Source organism: Odocoileus virginianus, chromosome 18, assembly GCF_023699985.2.
Source record: "Odocoileus virginianus isolate 20LAN1187 ecotype Illinois chromosome 18, Ovbor_1.2, whole genome shotgun sequence".
In the NCBI taxonomy this organism is placed as follows: Eukaryota; Metazoa; Chordata; class Mammalia; order Artiodactyla; family Cervidae; genus Odocoileus; species Odocoileus virginianus.
Window position 1 is genome coordinate 52,967,436 of NC_069691.1, and position 16,634 is coordinate 52,984,069.

The following is a 16,634-nucleotide window of genomic DNA, read 5'->3' on the forward strand; positions in this document are numbered from 1 at the left end:
ACCATACGATCGCCGGGCAAGTCCCCAAATAGTTTTTCAAATAGCATAGTCAGCATACAATAAAGAAAAGATCCTCAAGTGATCAGACTCCATGAACAAGAACCAACAGAAATAACCAACAACAGAAACAAACTAACAGACTCCAGACGTTGGAGTTATCAGGCAGACGGTGACAGACAACCTCCTTCTTTTGTTTCAGCTTTGGACGAAAATTCCTTTGATGTCTCACTATTTTTTATGACATCTGTTCCATTTACAAAGATAAGGCACTCTTCGCTCTCAATCTACTAAGATTTGTTTAAGTTAGTAATGAATATAAAATCATATCAGATCTCTTTTCAGTGTATATTGTGACTTTCATCATGAACTTTGTCATTTCCTAACATTAAACCATTACTGCATCTCTGAAATGAATCCTAATTGGTGTTAGTGTGTTTTTTAAAGTGTACTTCTGACTTTGTTAGTATTCTTATACTTGTACGTAAGATTGGTATGTGCTTTTACTGTTTTTCGAGCCATCTGTCAGATTTTGGTATTGAGATCAGAAAGAGAGAATAGGAAAATTGCAAAAAAAAAAAAAACCCAAAAAACAAAAACCCACAAAATCTAATGTATTTGTGTTTTCGTTGTTGTTCAATTGTCAGTTGTGTCCAACTCTTGGTGACTCCATGGACTGAAGCACGCCAGGCCTCCCTATCCATCACCAACTCTCAGAGTTCGCTCAAACTCAGGTCCGTTCAGTCAGTGATGCCATCCAACCATCTCATCTTCTGTTGTCCCCTTCTCCTCCTGCCTTCTATCTTTCCCAGCATCAGGGGCTTTGTGTTTTAGGTCAGAATTATTAAGGACTCTCTGTTCCATGGGTCTATTTTAAATTTTACTCTTTTTGGTTTATCACTGTAACTGATTTGAGCACTTTTGCAATAGCATTTATTTATTTTTGTGAGCTGACTTCATGCTTAATCTAACAACTTTTGTTAGTTTGGTCATCACAGTCACAGATTTTTAAGAGTTTTTCACATGTTAATGAAATTAACTCCTTCTCACTACAAGTGTTACAAATATTTCCCCCAGTTTTAAATTTTAGTTTGATTTACAGAAATGTATAATTTTAAATCAATTTTATCAATATATCAATTTATTTGCTTAGGAAGGCCTTCTTTATTCTCATTATTTTTAAAATTCCCATATTTTTCCTCTTTTATCATTTCATTTTTTGATGTTTGAATTTATGGTCTGTGTGGAATTTATTGTGAAGTAAAGGATGAGAAAGGAATCCAATTTTTCCCTCCAGATGGCTATAACAAACTGTAACTATAATTTAATGACTCTTTTAACCACAACTGATTTCAAATAACTGCTTTTTATCCCTGTTTTTATTTTGATCTGTGTCTTGACTTTCTGGTCTGTTCTACTGATCTGTCTTGTCATTGCCAATACCAAATATTTTTATGTTCTCTAGATTTATAAATATTTTAATATCTACATTTTCTAGAGCTTTATGATCCTATTATGTTTATTTCTACTTCATTTAATCATGGTTTGACACTATTTTTCTAATTTTGTGATTATCTTTGGGGCTTAATATAAAGTTAATATTTATAAAATTACATAATTAATTGAAAAAACTGCTGATGAAAATGTACTTATATAGTTTGAGGTAAAAAATAAGAGCTAAATTGGTCATAGTGTCTATTTACTTATTTGTGTGTTTGGCTTTCTGACTGCTCATTCAAATTCTGAAAGAGGTGTATAAAAATCTCTAAATATGATAGTAGATATGTCACATTTAGCAATACACCAGCTTTTTAATTCAATGTAATGGTCACTTGGTACAAATGTGTTTATGCTACTTCGTGGGTTGCAAACTCTTTTATCAATAACCAACCTCTAATCCAATTAATTTTTTCTTGATGTGCACTTCAATATTGATAAAATCACTTCTGCTTTCTTTCTTTTCACATCAGTTTGATATATTTTAATCTATTCAGTTCAGTTGAGTCACTCAGTTGTGTCTGACTCTTTGCGACCCCATGGACTGCAGCATGCCAGGCTTCCCTGTCCATCACCAGCTCCCGGAGCTTGCTCAAACTCATGTCCATCGAGTCAGTGATGCCATCCAATCATCTCATCGTCTGTCATCCCCTTCTCCTCCTGCCTTCAATCTTTCCCAGCATTAGGTCTTTTCCAATGAGTCAGTTCTTCACATCAGGGGGCCAAAGTATTGGCGTTTCAGCTTCAACATCAGTCCTTCCAATGAATATTCAGGACTGATTTCCTTTAGGATGGATTGGTTGGATCTCCTTGCAGTCCAAGGGACTCTCAAGAGTCTTCTCTAATACCGCAGTTCAAAAGGATCAATTCTTCGGCACTCAGCTTTCTTTATGGTCTAACTCTCACATCCATACACAACTACTGGAAAAACCAAAGCTTTGACTAGACGGACTTTTGTTGGCAAAGTAATATCTCTGCTTTTTAATATGTTGTCTAGGTTGGTCATAGCTTTTCTTCCAAGGAGCAAGAGTCTTTTAATTTCATGGCTGCAGTCACCATCTGCACTGACTTTGGAGCCCCCCAAAATAAAGTCTGTCACTGTTTCCATTGTTTCCTCATCTATCTGCCATGAAGTGATGGGACCAGATGCCATGATCTTAGTTTTCTGAATGTTGAGTTTTAAGCCAATTTTTCACTCTCCTCCTTTACTTTCATCAAGAGGCTCTTTAGTTCCTCTTCGCTCTCTGCCATAAGGGTGGTGTCATCTGTGTATCTGAGGTTATTGCTATTTCTTCCGGCAATCTTGATTCCAGCTTGTGCTTCATTCAGCCCGGCATTTTGTATGATATACTCTGCATATAAGTTAAATAAGCAGGGTGACAATATACAGCCTTGACGTACTCCTTTCCCAATTTGGAACCAGTCTGTTGTTCCATGTCCAGTTCTTACCTGCATACAGGTTTCTCAAGAGGCAGGTCAGATGGTCTGGTATTCCCATCTCTTGAAGAATTTTCCACAGTTTGTTATGATCCACACAGTCAAAGACTTTGGCATGGTCAATAAAGCAGATGTTTTTCTGGAACTCTTGCTTTTTTGATGATCCAGCAGATGTTGGAAATTTGATCACTGGTTCCTCTGCCTTTCCTAAATCCAACTTGAACATCTGGAAATTCTTGGTTCATGTACTGTTGAAGCCTGGCTTGGAGAATTTTGAGCATTACTTTACTAGTGTGTGAGATGAGTGCAATTGTGCAGTAGTTTGAACATTCTTTGGCACTGCCTTTCTTTGGGATTGGAAGGAAAACTGACTTTTTTCAGTCCTGCAGCCACTGCTGAGTTTTCCAAATCTGCTGGCATATTGAGTGCAGCACGTTAACAGCATCATCTTTTTAGGATCTGAAATAGCTCAACTGGGATTCCATCACTTCCACTAGCTTTGTTTGTAGTGATGTTCCCTAAGGCCCACTTGACTTCACATTCCAAGATATCAAGAGTGAACATCAACATTTCAGGAATCAGTGAACTAAAATGGACTGGAATGGGTGAATTTAACTCAGATGACCATTATATCTACTCCTGTGGGCAAGAATCACTTAGAAGAAATGAAGTAGCCCACATAGTCAACAAGAGTCCGAAATGCAGTACTTGGGTGAAATCTCAAAAATGACAGAATGATCTTTGTTCATTTCCAAGGCAAACCATTCAACATCACAGTAATCTAAGTCTGTGCGCCAACCAGTAATGCTGAAGAAGCTGAAGTTGAATGGTCCTATGAAGACCTACAAGACTTTCTAGCACTAACACCCCAAAAAGATGTCCTTTTCATCACAGGGGACTGGAATACAAAAGTAGGAAGTCAAGAGATACCTGGAGTAACAGGCAAATTTGGCCTTGGAGTATGGAATGAAACAGGGCAAAGGCTAATAGAGTTTTGCCAAGAGAACACACTGGTCATAGCAAACACCCTCTTCCAACAACACAAGAGAAGACTCTACACATGGACATCACCAGATGGTCTATACTGAAATCAGACTGATTGTATTCTTTGCAGCCAAAGATGGAGACACTCTATACAGTCAGCAAAAATAAGACCAGGAGCTGACTGTGGCTCAGATCATGAACTCCTTATTGCCAAATTCAGACTTAAATAGAAGAAAGTAGGGAAAAACAATAGATCATTCAGGTATGACCTACATTTTAATCTATTCCTGAATGTTAAAATGTCTCTCTGAATTGATTAAGGCATATCCTGTAAATGATATAGCTGGATTTCGTTATGCTTAATGTAGGTGTTTAAGTGATCCATATTTCATTTTCAAAGCCTGTTATGGAGGTTAATCTTCCCCGTGCAGGGCTCCAGGGCTGGGATGCCCAACATGGGGCTCCAAGCCCTCTCTTTACAGAGGAATCCAAGTTGCGATGTCCCCTCCTGCAGGTACGGAGTCAGGGCATGACTCTCTGCCTCTCCTACTCATCTCGGTGTGGTTTTTCTTTACACCCCTGGTTGTTGAAGAGCCATTCTGTTGTCTTCAAGTTGTTCTCATAGAGGGTTGTTCAATGCACAACCGTGGTTTTGTTGGAGGAGGAGAGATTGTAGGAGGTGAGACTAGAGTCTTTCTAATCTGCTACCTTGTGTCCTGTTAACTACAGTCAATCCTGATCGCATCCTGTTGTGTTTTCTTCAATTTTGGTCATACTCTGATATCTTCATATTTATTTATATTGTGCTGCCTACTTTCCCCTTTTCACCAGCACATAAACTCCATGAGGTCAGAGACCTTTCCTGGTGCATTCATTGTGTGTCTTTGACTCAACAATGCCTGGCATGTCAGAGGTGTTGAATGAATGGAGAAAAATATGAAACAGCAGAAGCTGCTTTTGATCTATCCAGGATTTCCATGTGATCAATTCTCTTTTCTCTATTTAATTTTCCAGGCTCCATCTTTCTGGTCTACCTCGAAGTCTTGGTGAGAAGCAAAGTAACCACACACATGTGTGTGAGCACACATGTGTACACACACACGCTCTCACATACTTGCAAGAGGACAAATTCACGCACCCAGTGTGAAGTTGAAGGAATTCTGCCAAGGAGGAAAGCTGAATTGTTTAGCTGATTTATTAAAATTCACAAAACTTTCTGGAGTATTTGGTAACTCCAGACCTCCGTTTCACATCATTTAAATGATATGAAATATGATCCAGTTCTTACTTCTGTTTACTGCCTAGTCACTGTCGAAGAGTACTGAATGTTGCTTTTGTTGTTTCTTCAGATATGACTCAACAGATAGCAAGATTATATTGTAAATGGATCTGGTTTTGTTAGAGATTTAGTTTAATATGACTCAGTTTGACCAACATAACAAGACTTTGGCAACAGAAGTTACCCACAGAAACCTAGTAGTAATATTTAGGCCATTTTCTTCAGCTGTTTATCTGGAGCATGAAGTTAAGACTAGAAACCTGGACTCCCACATTGATGTGCTTGCTTTACCACAACTTGATTTTGCTTCAAGGACCACAGTCAAAATGACAGGCTGCTATGACTCATGTTTTGTGATGAGAATGAGTTATTCTATTGGTACACAGCAGGTGTGCTGCCAATGCTGAACACATGCATGGGTGAATATAAACAAACACTGAAAATAATTCAACAAACTATTAGTTATGTTTTACTTTTTTGTTATTAAACTCTTTCTGGAATGATTAGGGATCTCTCTGAAGAAATCAAAGGAAGAGAGGAAAACTTTTGCTTTTGGATAAATATAAGCAATGTTTATTGGAGAAGGCAATGGCACCCCACTCCAGTACTCTTGCCTGGAAAATCCCATTGCTGGAGGAGCCTGGTAGGCTACAGTCCATGGGGTCGCTAAGAGTCAGACACGACTGAGCGACTTCACTTTCAATTTTCACTTTCATGCACTGGAGAAGGAAATGGCAACCCACTCCAGTGTTCTTGCCTGGAGAATCCCAGGGATAGGGGAGCCTGGTGGGCTGCCGTCTATGGGGTCACACAGAGTCGGACACGACTGAAGTGACTTAGCAGCAGCAGCAGCAGCAAGCAATGTTTATAAACATAAAGTTTATAAATAAACTTTATATAAAGTTTATAAATATAAATTTATAAATAAAGTTTATATAAATAAACTTTATATAAAGTTTATAAATATAAATTTATAAATAAAGTTTATATAAACAAACTTTATATAAAGTTTATAAATATAAATTTATAAATAAACAAAGTTTATATAAATAAACTTTATATAAAGTTTATAAATATAAATTTATAAATAAACAAAGTTTATATAAATAAACTTTATATAAAGTTTATAAATATAAATTTATAAATATAAATATAAAGTTTATAAATATAAACTTTATGCTGAGTTTCTGTAAAATTCTCATCATTTGTTAAAAGTCTACTCAACAAAACCAATTTGTTGCCGAGACTGTTGGTCAGGGAATGTCAGAGCTTCATCACACTCATTAGTGTTGTTCACCCCGTCCCCCCAGTTCTTGTGCTCTGGGCCTGAGGGAGAATCATATTTGCCGGGGTGCTGGAGATGGTGTTGGGGCTTCCTAGGTGGCACTGATGGTAGAGAATCTGCCTGCCAATGCAGGAGATGCAAGCGACACAGATTCAGTCCCTAGGCCGGGCAGATCTCCTGGAGATCTGGAGTGGCAACCCACTCCAGTATTCTTACCTGGGACATCCATGGACACAGGAGCCTATCAGGCCACAGTCCATGGGCTCACAAAGAGTCAAACATGACTGGGCACGCACACACACACACACACACACACACACACACACACGGTGATGGTGTTGGCTCCTGTGACCCCTTGTGGACAATGAGTGTGAGCAGAAGTGACAATGCCACATGCCATGGTTCAGCCAGCCCATTTTATCAGTGAGGCGAGACCCCCAGAGCTTCCCCTCTTTCTGACATGATTACCAGCAGTGTTTCTGATCACAGGTGCTGAAGGCCTGGGGGGAGGGTGGTGTGGAGGGCCCAGTTCAGAGCCAAGAATCGTGTGTTGATCAGGAACTGGGAACTGGAAATAAGTGCTTCTTGTCTGAGATGCTGAGTCTGGGGGCTGTCAGTGCAGCAGAACCCAGCCCATTCTGACTTATATGCAGAATTTAAGTAATCTGCTCCAATGGGCACTATTGCTTCATCTGTTACTTTGATCTGGGCCCAACTCTCTGACCTATTTCTTATGGCCTCCGAACAGCTTTTGGACTCTACTTTTGCCTTTCCATTTGAATCTTACTGCCTTCAAATAAAACACAGCTGATGGGCTCAAATAAAATACATATAACTTTTTTAGAACTAAGATTTGAGGGCTGGTTTATCTCATCTCTCATTCTTCTCATTTATTCATTCATAAAACAAATGTGGAACATTTCTATGAGCCAGTGTTAACTACCAGGATAAAATGGCAAATAAAAATCATGGGAATTATATTCTATTTGGAAAGACAAAAATTAATCAAACAGTTGAGACTTCCCTGGTGGTCCAGTGGTTAAGAGTCTGTCTGCCAATGCAGGGGATGTGAGTTTGACCCCTGATTTGGTAACAAAGATCACACAAGCCGTGGGGAGCTAAGCCCGTGCTGCAACCACTGAGCCCTCTCACAACCAGTACTGAAGACTGCGTGCTCCAGAGCCCGCGCTCCGCAACAATGAGAAGCCCGTGTACTGCACCTAGAGAAAGCTCGCTTTCAGCAACAAAGAGCCCACGAGCCACAACGAAGACCCAGTGCAGCCAAAAAAAACATGAATCAAATAATTATACAAGTAAATAAAATGTTACAACAGTGATAAGTGCTATGAAGAGGAGATACACACACTATCACCTACCTGCCTACCTGTTATATCTATCTAACTATATCTATCTATCTATCTATCTAACCTTCCTTTATCTATCATCTACCTATAGATACTGATAAAGAAAATGTGGCAAAATGTTCATGATTAGACAATGCTGGTATCTGGGAATGATGGTACACAGATTTTTGTATTATTTCTGCAGCTTTTCTCTCAGTATGAAATTCTGCCAAAATTAGAAGGCTTTTGCAAAGTACTGACCTAGTGTGGTAGCATGTACCTTTATTGGCCAGAGTCATCGGGGTTGTTGATCTTGGTTTGGCACTTGATTCAAACTCCTGGCACATTACACTGTCTGCTACTGCCATCCACCTTTCTAGTCACCACCCCTGCAATCCTGTGGCCCACTCACAGTAGTGAGAGGGAAGAAAATCCATTTAAAATTGTGCTTTGTATTAAAACAAAATACAAATTAAAAACCACTACCTTTTTGGTTTCTTTCCTGTATTTAAAAAAATCATATATAACAAATACTGAAAATCAAGAAAAGGTATAAAAAGTCTAATAAAAAATGAAAATTACTCATAACCACAAATCAGTTGGTGATCACGGCAATTAATATTTTGGCTCATTTCCTGAATTATACGTTTTTTGTTTTCCTTTGGCAGTATTCATTGTTTGCTGGTATGTTAACAAGTGACCCTGAAACTCGGCTGTTTAAAACAAGAAGCACTACCCGTCTCACATGGTGTCTGGGTCGAGACTCCGGGACAATGGGTCTGGACCACAGTTCTCGGGCTGTAGCCAAGCTGCAGCCGACTGACCTCTTTCCCAAAGCCACTGCTGGAGATGTCAGCCCCTCACCAGGAAAGACTGCCCACAGAGGCTCAGAGCTGCTCACGCTGCACTGCAGGAAACCCGGCCTCCCACAAGGAGTGATGGCAGGAGAGAGGGTGAGAGATGGAGAGACAGAGGAGGGAGGGAGGCCAAGACAGCTGCAGTCTTTTACGACCTCATCTTGGGAGTGACGCACCATCACTTGTATTCTATTGCCCATAAGGCTCGCTCTATACAGTGTGGGGACAACCCCACAAGGGGTGAATGACTCACCCCTTTCCTGGGAGGCAGGAAGGATTGGGATCATCTTGGATACTCTTCACCATACAACACTCTTATCACAAGCATTTAATCACCTTGTAAACTATTTCCTACAGCATTATTTCAATGAATTAATAATATTTATTAACTTCATCAAATTATTGCATAGTAATATTTAATTGCATTCTACTGCTATGGGCCTTCAAACTCAAGTACAAACGGACATTAAAAAGTTATGAGGCTGTTATTTTACATTTTTTAAATTGAAGTACAGCTGATTTACAATGATGTGCTAATGTCTGCTGTACAGCCAAATGATTCAATTATAATATAAATACATGCATTCTTCTTTAGATTCTTTTCCATTATGGTTTGTCCCTAGATACTGAATATTCTGCCTTACGGTAGAATCTTGTTATCCACCCTATAAATAGTTTGCTCTTGCTAAGCCCAAACTCACAGTACTTCCCTCCTCCACCCCCTCCCCCTTAGCAACCACAAGTCTTTTCTCTAAGTCTGTCTCTGTTTTGTAGATAAGTTTATTTGTATCATATTTTAGATTCCACATATAAGAGATATCATGTGGTATGAGGGCAAAAGAGGATGAGATGGTTGTATGGCATCAACGATTCAATGGACTTGAACTTGGGCAAACTCTGGGAGGTAGTGGGGAACAGGGAGGCCTGGTGTGCTGAAGTCTATGGGGTTGCAAAGAGTCAGACATGACTTAGTGACTGAACAACAACAAAATATGGTATGATATCTCCTTCTGACTTACTTCACTTAGTATGACAATCTCTAGGTTCATCCGTGTTCCTGAAAATGACATTATTTCACTCTTTTTTATGGCTGAGTAATATTCCATTGCATGCATGCACCACAGCTTTATCCGTTCGTCTGCTGATGGATACTGCGGTTGTTTCCATGTCCTGGCTGCTGCAGAGAGTGCTGGAGTGAACACAGGGCTACATGCATCATTTTGAATTATAGTCTTCTCTGTGTATATGTCCAGATGTGGGGCTGCTGGATCATATGGCAACTCTACTTTTAATTCTCCGAGGCACCTCCGTAGTGTTCTCACAGTGGCTGCACCAGCTTTCGTTCCCAATGAAGCCATTATCTTAAAAAATGACACCAGAACTTCTCTATCCATCCAAATAAGTGCTATTCTTTAAAGTGTTCACCATGGGAACTTATTGGACTTGGACTGCGAGGATATCAAACCCTTGGACTGCAAGGAAATCAAACCAGTCAATCTTAAAGGAAATCAGTCCTGAATATTCATTGGAAGGACTGATACTGAAGCTGAAGCTCCAATACTTTGGCCACCTGATGCAAAGAACTGACTCATTGGAAAAGACCCCGATGCTGGGAAAGATTGAAGGCAGGAGGAGAAGGGGATGATGGAGGATGAGATGGTTGAAAGGCATCACTGACTCGATGGACATGAGTTTGAGCAAACTCTTGCAGTTGATGATGGACAGGGAGACCTGGCGTGCTGCAGACCATGGAGTTGCAGAGAGTCAGACACGACTGAGTGATTGAACTGAACTGAACTGGGAACCTATGGACTTATTCTGATGATGCTGGTGGGGCTGTGGTCACAAACATGCCTGGCACCCTTCTTTTGAAATTACAATCAGAGTCTTGCAGCATTATATTATTTTCAGTAAACTTGAAGGTGGTATGAGGTAGTTATGTTAGCAAGTAGAACATTCATTGGATTTATTCTTGTTCTGCTGTTCAGTTTGTGATATCAAACCAGATGTACAGTCAAAAATGTGTTTTTGGCACTCAACTGCAACTTAACAAAATGATATTTCTTTGCAGAAATAAGTTGTCATGAGAATGAAGTATATGTGGATGAGCACTGTTGACTCAGAGATTTTAGTGCTTTGGGCTTCGAATGTACCCCCATCCATACCACCTGCCCAATGAGTGTCCTGAAACATTTTCTTAAAGTACAGTTCTTGGAATAAGTTCTAGCTTTATAGAAACTTACACCTACGAACATCCAGTCTAACATTTACATTAGCTGTGAAGTTTGCCTATGAGCGCTGTTGAGTCAGAACGGAGTCCTGTTTGACTTTGCTTCTCCTCATACGGGGTACACAGGATGTACCTAAGACACACTTGTTGAATTAATGACACCCTGAAATTCTGGTGGTGTTAAAAAAAAAAAGGCACTTCAGCTAGTAGTACTTGCCTGGTGATCTAAATCTTAAAGCCGATCATGTTGACAACTAGTACCTGAGTGTCCTTTGTTAAACCCTATGCAGTGACATCATAGAATTTGCTCGTTTCTCCTGAGTCTTGCATTTGAGATGAAGTAGATGGTAGGCTGAAAGACATGGGCATTTCCCAAACAGCCTGAACACCCCAAACAAAAAGTAATCAGCATCAAAACAAAGCAATCATCCTAGTCAGGAACAGAACTTTTTAAAAGCTTGTATCCTACTCTAACCTTCTTTGAAGTCGTGATGTGTATATTTGTGAGTCTCCCACACTGAAACCATCACAGTTATTGGTTTTCCCTAAGACATCCGAGAAGTATGTGTGGACCGTGCATGTAATTACAGTCTTCTCAAACAACTGCTCGGGGACGGGCTGGAGCACTGGGGAAATAGGCAAATTATTGCCATTTCCCAGAAAGCCACCATTGTTATCAGCAGGTCTACTGTGAAGGAGAAAAACAACCCAATATGAATGCTGGAGTAAGTGTTACTCTCATCACTCATGTTCTCACATAAAATCCTGTGGTTTCTGCCAAGCCCTCTACACAAACACGGCATGGCTTTCCGATGTACTTGGGTTCCTCCTAATTAAGTGATAACTTACACTTCCAGCAAGAATCCGGGCAGCTTCCGATGCTGAAACCCTGAGACCAGATGATTAAAGATAAAAACAGAACAAATTCTAATGAACGGAACAGAACCCCCCTGAGTGGCTCTCTGATGAGAGGAGAAGGTGCTGGGTGCCACAGAAGACAGTGGGCCCAGGTGGAAGCCTGCGGGCTCCATCCCCAACATGCAAACCAGTGGGTCTCATCTGTACCAGCCTTGGTCACTGCCTGGCTTCTCTCTCTCTCTTAGAATATAACTTTGCATTTTCAGAAGTTGACAGAATAGAGCAAGATAAGAATGCCTAAGTGTCTAACAAAACCTTCCAATACTTTTACATTTTCCCCTATTTTCTTGCTTATTCATTCCCTCCCTCTCTACAAGCACATACGCACACTCACACCTCACACTTTTTTCTGAACTGTTTCAAAGTAAGCTGGAGATGTGCCTTTTACCATAAGATACTGTAGCATCTTATTTCCTTCAAATAAGAAAAGGATTTTTTTTCTTATATGATTGGGACAATTATCAACACCTGGAAAATGAATTGTGATGTGTACATAATCTATGGATCTTACTCAAGTTCTGTCACTTACCTGACTGATGTCCTTTAGAGTAAAAGGGACGAAGTCCTGACCCGGGTCCACACGGGAGGGATGGCGGGTGGTTCCCAAGTCCTAGTCTCCTTTATCTGGAGCAGCTCTGCTCTCCCTCACGACCTTAACAACCCTGAAGAATACTTTGCGGGTGGCCCTCAGGCGGGGTCTGATCAGGTTTGGTGATGGTTTTCAAGGGAACTTCATAAAAGGTGCAGCATGTCAAGAGGTACCTGGTGCTGGCTGTCCCAATGCTGGATGTTAACCTGATCAGCGTTGAAATCCTCCCTTCTGCTCTGCACCATGAGGCAAAATGACAGCGTGGAGACCCTGGGCCTCACACCTGGAGGGTGGCTGTGTGCTGGTACCCTCCATCTGTCCTGCCCTAAGGTCTGCTTCAGACCCGGCATCGTCACAGCCTCGGAACAGGTTCATCCAGCGGGAGATACCAACAAAAGGCCTGCGTGGGGAGGAGAAGCTGGGGGGACAAACCAGGGCCCCTCCCTGCTGTGCCTGTGGCAGGGGCCGCATCCCTCCATGACCGCAGCTCCAGTTCCCCACTCCCCGGCCCTCTCAGCCCTGGGCAGGGGGTGGTCGGGGTGGCTTCTTGCTGTGGCCCATCCCCAAAACAACTTCCTGGGGCCCCTTGCTGCCCACGCCCCCAAGTGGTCCTCTGTTACAGAGATTTCATTGCTTTTACCTGACTGAATCCTGTCCTGCACTATGCCTCTCACTGGCCCAGCTCTCACGCAGTGTGCGGTTTCTGGGGAGCAGATGCAGAAGAGACCACTTTAGAGAAGTGTGACCAGTGGTGTGGCTCTCATCATCAAGGACAGGACTTCCCTGGTGGTCGAGTAGTAAGATTCCCACTCCCAATGCACGTGGCCCAGGTTCGATCCCTGATCAGGAAACGAGATTCCACGTGCGGTAACTAGGAGTCTGCATGCCGCAGCTAAAAGACCCCACATGCTGCAACTTAGCCCCAGCACAGCTGAATAAATAAAATACTTAAAAAATCTTGTGATCAACCATGATGGAAAAGAATATTATAAAAAGAATCTATATATGTCTGTAACTGAATCACCTTGTTGTACAGCAGAAATGGACACAACACTGTAAATAAACTACACTTCAATTAAAAAAAAAAAAAAAGCAAGGAGCAGCTCCTGCACTCAGAGAGATCGGCTGGATGGTGCAACCACCGGAGGTCTGCCGTCACATTCCGCGGTAAGGAGACCCCACGTGCCCCGGAGATAAGGAGCATCTGGGCACAGCCGTCAGAAGTATAGGGGGCCGGGGGCAGGCCTCCCTTGAGGCGGGGGGCTTCGGGGGGACAGAAAGGAACTGTCTGGCCCCTGCTGAGCGTCTCGCTTTTCTGTGAAGACTTAGGGAATCGGGGGCTTGGCCTGGGAGGTGCCCAGACCCCTGTGTCTTCTTTCAGGGAACCACAGGACGGGTGATGATGGATGTCCCAGCATCACAGCATCAGAACAGGGAGCCACAGCCCCACACACTGCTCAGAGCCAGGCACCTGTGACAATCCTGATGACAGCTGGCTCTCCCCCAAGGCCGTCACAGAGAAGAGACATTTGGTCTTGTGGCACATGCCCTTTGTAATGTGCAACCTCCCTGCTGGCTACAACAGGCAATTTCTCCCAGGTAGGTGCACGATGCGGATTCGTTGTCTTCAGCGTCACATCCCTGGAGTGGGCAGAGAGGGGGAGGTTTCCGCCCTCCACATGCCAGGAGACCGCTGCAGCGGAAGGGCAGAGGTGAAGCCCCTCTCCTGGCTCCGCAGACACGGGAGGGCGAAGCAGAGCCATGGCTGGCCTCAGAGCCCAGGCACCGCACCGGGTCTCCTGGGTACTGCGAGGGGCGTGAAACCATAACCATGGATGGAAGGCGGCTCTGGACCTGTGAGAGCGCCAGCCCTCCGCCCAGAGCCTGGACCCAGCGTACTGGAGATCTGAAATCAGTGCCTTTCCTGACGGCCCGAGCCCTGCATTCCCTGCACTCCCACGAACATCACAGTCTGCAGAAGGCCCTCTTCACACAGGACAATGAGGTACTCGCCTCCGCCCGACTGCCCTGAACACAAGGCACGGCCTTCCCTCCTCGCCCCGCGCCTCCACACTGGCCCGGGGCACTGGTCAGTGTGGCCTCGCTCCAGCCCGGAGCTCCGAGCCCATCAGTGCCTCCCCGGTTCCGTTCAGCAGTGCCTGGGGAACCACTGCATTTCAGGATCCAGCCCTGCAAAGTTTCCGTCCCTTCCTCCCACGTCCCAGTTAAACTGTAAGGAATGGCCGGCAGCAGAGGAAGATTTATTTCTCAGAAGTCCAGCACCAAAGCAAGGCGGCTCAGAGCTCTGCCGTGCGGGGCTTTGGGAAATGAGGCTCAGATGATCTTTTACGAACTGCACTTCACCTTCAAAGAGGCCGATTGCGGTTTCCTGTCAGCTTTGTTAATTACCTGCCAGGCGGAACTTCTCTCTGCTGAGGATTGATGCCCCCAGAGTGACGCTGGCCAGGCTGGTGCAGCAGCGTTTACCAGCAAAGTGCCTCATGTCAGGGCAGGCGGCCGCCAGCCGGGCCTGAGAGTAACGTATCTGGGGGGCAGCTGGACCACGTTAGGGGTTCTTTGTGGTCTGGGGTTTCCAGATCCACCCCCCAGTATCCCTCTCTAGTGAACACGCTCCATCTACCCGGGTGCGGGCCGTGAGGCACGGACCCCAGCAGAGGACGCAGTCTGCCGGGGGAGGAGATGCAGGGGCGGAATGGGGTCATGGGGAACCCAGGCCGCCCTGGGCTCAGCCGCCCGTCCCGACCACGAGTCCCCGGGACAGTCAGGGTCCCCCCGCGGGGGCGCGCTCCTGGGGCTGAGTTTATCTGGCTCACGGAGGTGCCACAGGACCAGGAGGAACAGAGAGGAGGAAAGGGGGGCAGACCGAGAGCAGATGTGTTCTCAGGGGAGGCAGGCACAGCGGGTGAGAAGGGGCACCAGCCTCCTGGGCACGAGAGCCTCCTACAAGTACAGGCGAGCCGGAGAGAGGTCTGCTGACACGTCCCGTGCTCCCTCATCTCTCACTCGGAGGAGCTTCCCGGGTTTTCCTCCAGGAAGACAGGACTGTGTCCCTTCACCCCGCCTGCTCCTGGAGGGCTGTGTGCCATTCCGCATCATGCCCTGCCACCCACCTCTCTCCACAGAGGGCGTGGAGGGCACCAGGCAGACGTGAACAACCGCACGGACACGAGAGGCCTCGGACGGCCCCAGACGCCCGCTTCCTGACCTGCCTGCCGCTGGCCTCCAAGCCACACCCACACAAGACGCGCCTCGGCTCCCCCAGCCAGCCTGGGCGTCCGCCTCCACAAAGCCGTCCCACGCGCCTCTGGACACCTCTGCAGCGCTACCGCATGGATGCTGTGTTTGTCTTCCCATTTTCTACTGAGAAAGTCGGCAGTTCCGAGTCTGGGAGCACATCTCTGGTAAACGTCTCTGGTGGGCACACTGCAGGAAGCACGGGGATGTGGGGTGGGGAGTGTCCCTCAGTGAGTGTGCAGCGAGTGTGCACAACAATTGGGGCAGGAGATCCCTGCTCAGAAGGCGACGGGGAGGAGGAATGCAGACAGGCAGGGAGACTCAGCTCGAGTCGCCCCTTCCACCCCCGACCTGTGATGGTGCCACGCCTTTCACCTGCCCTGGGAGAGGGTGGAGTGTGCGTGCTTCACAGCCAACAGCTGCCGGCAAACCCGTCCTCGTTTAAACCTGTCTCAGCTGTCAGCCTTGTCTCTGCACATCTGAGCCGCCCTCCTCTTGGGCTTGGGCCCGGCAGGAGTGGCTGGGGGCCACTTGTACAGCTGGGCCCAGGGGCCTGCTGGGGGCGGCGCCGAGTGGGCATCAGCATGGGGGGTGGCCTCCACCTCGTCACCCCCCACGGCCCAGGTCAGAGGCTCCCCAGTCACTGCCTCACCTCTACCCCCCAGGGATGCAGAGGTCCAGAAGGCTTTCTCTGTAATGTTTTATTTCCGAAAAGAGATAAGACACAAACCGCAGGGGGTCTTTGGAGGGGGGGTTGTCTTCCCCTTACAGGGAATGGTGTGAAAACAACTGGCTACAGCAGGTCTCTGAAGTGCCAGGCAGGACGCCAGCCTCCAGGCCCTTACCTGAATTCCTGCCTCTTGTCTCCCGTGAATCATGCAGGTCACACCAATCACAGGAGTTTGAGCAAACTCCTGGAGATGCTGAAGGACAGGGAAGCCTGGCCTGCTGTAGTCCCTGGGG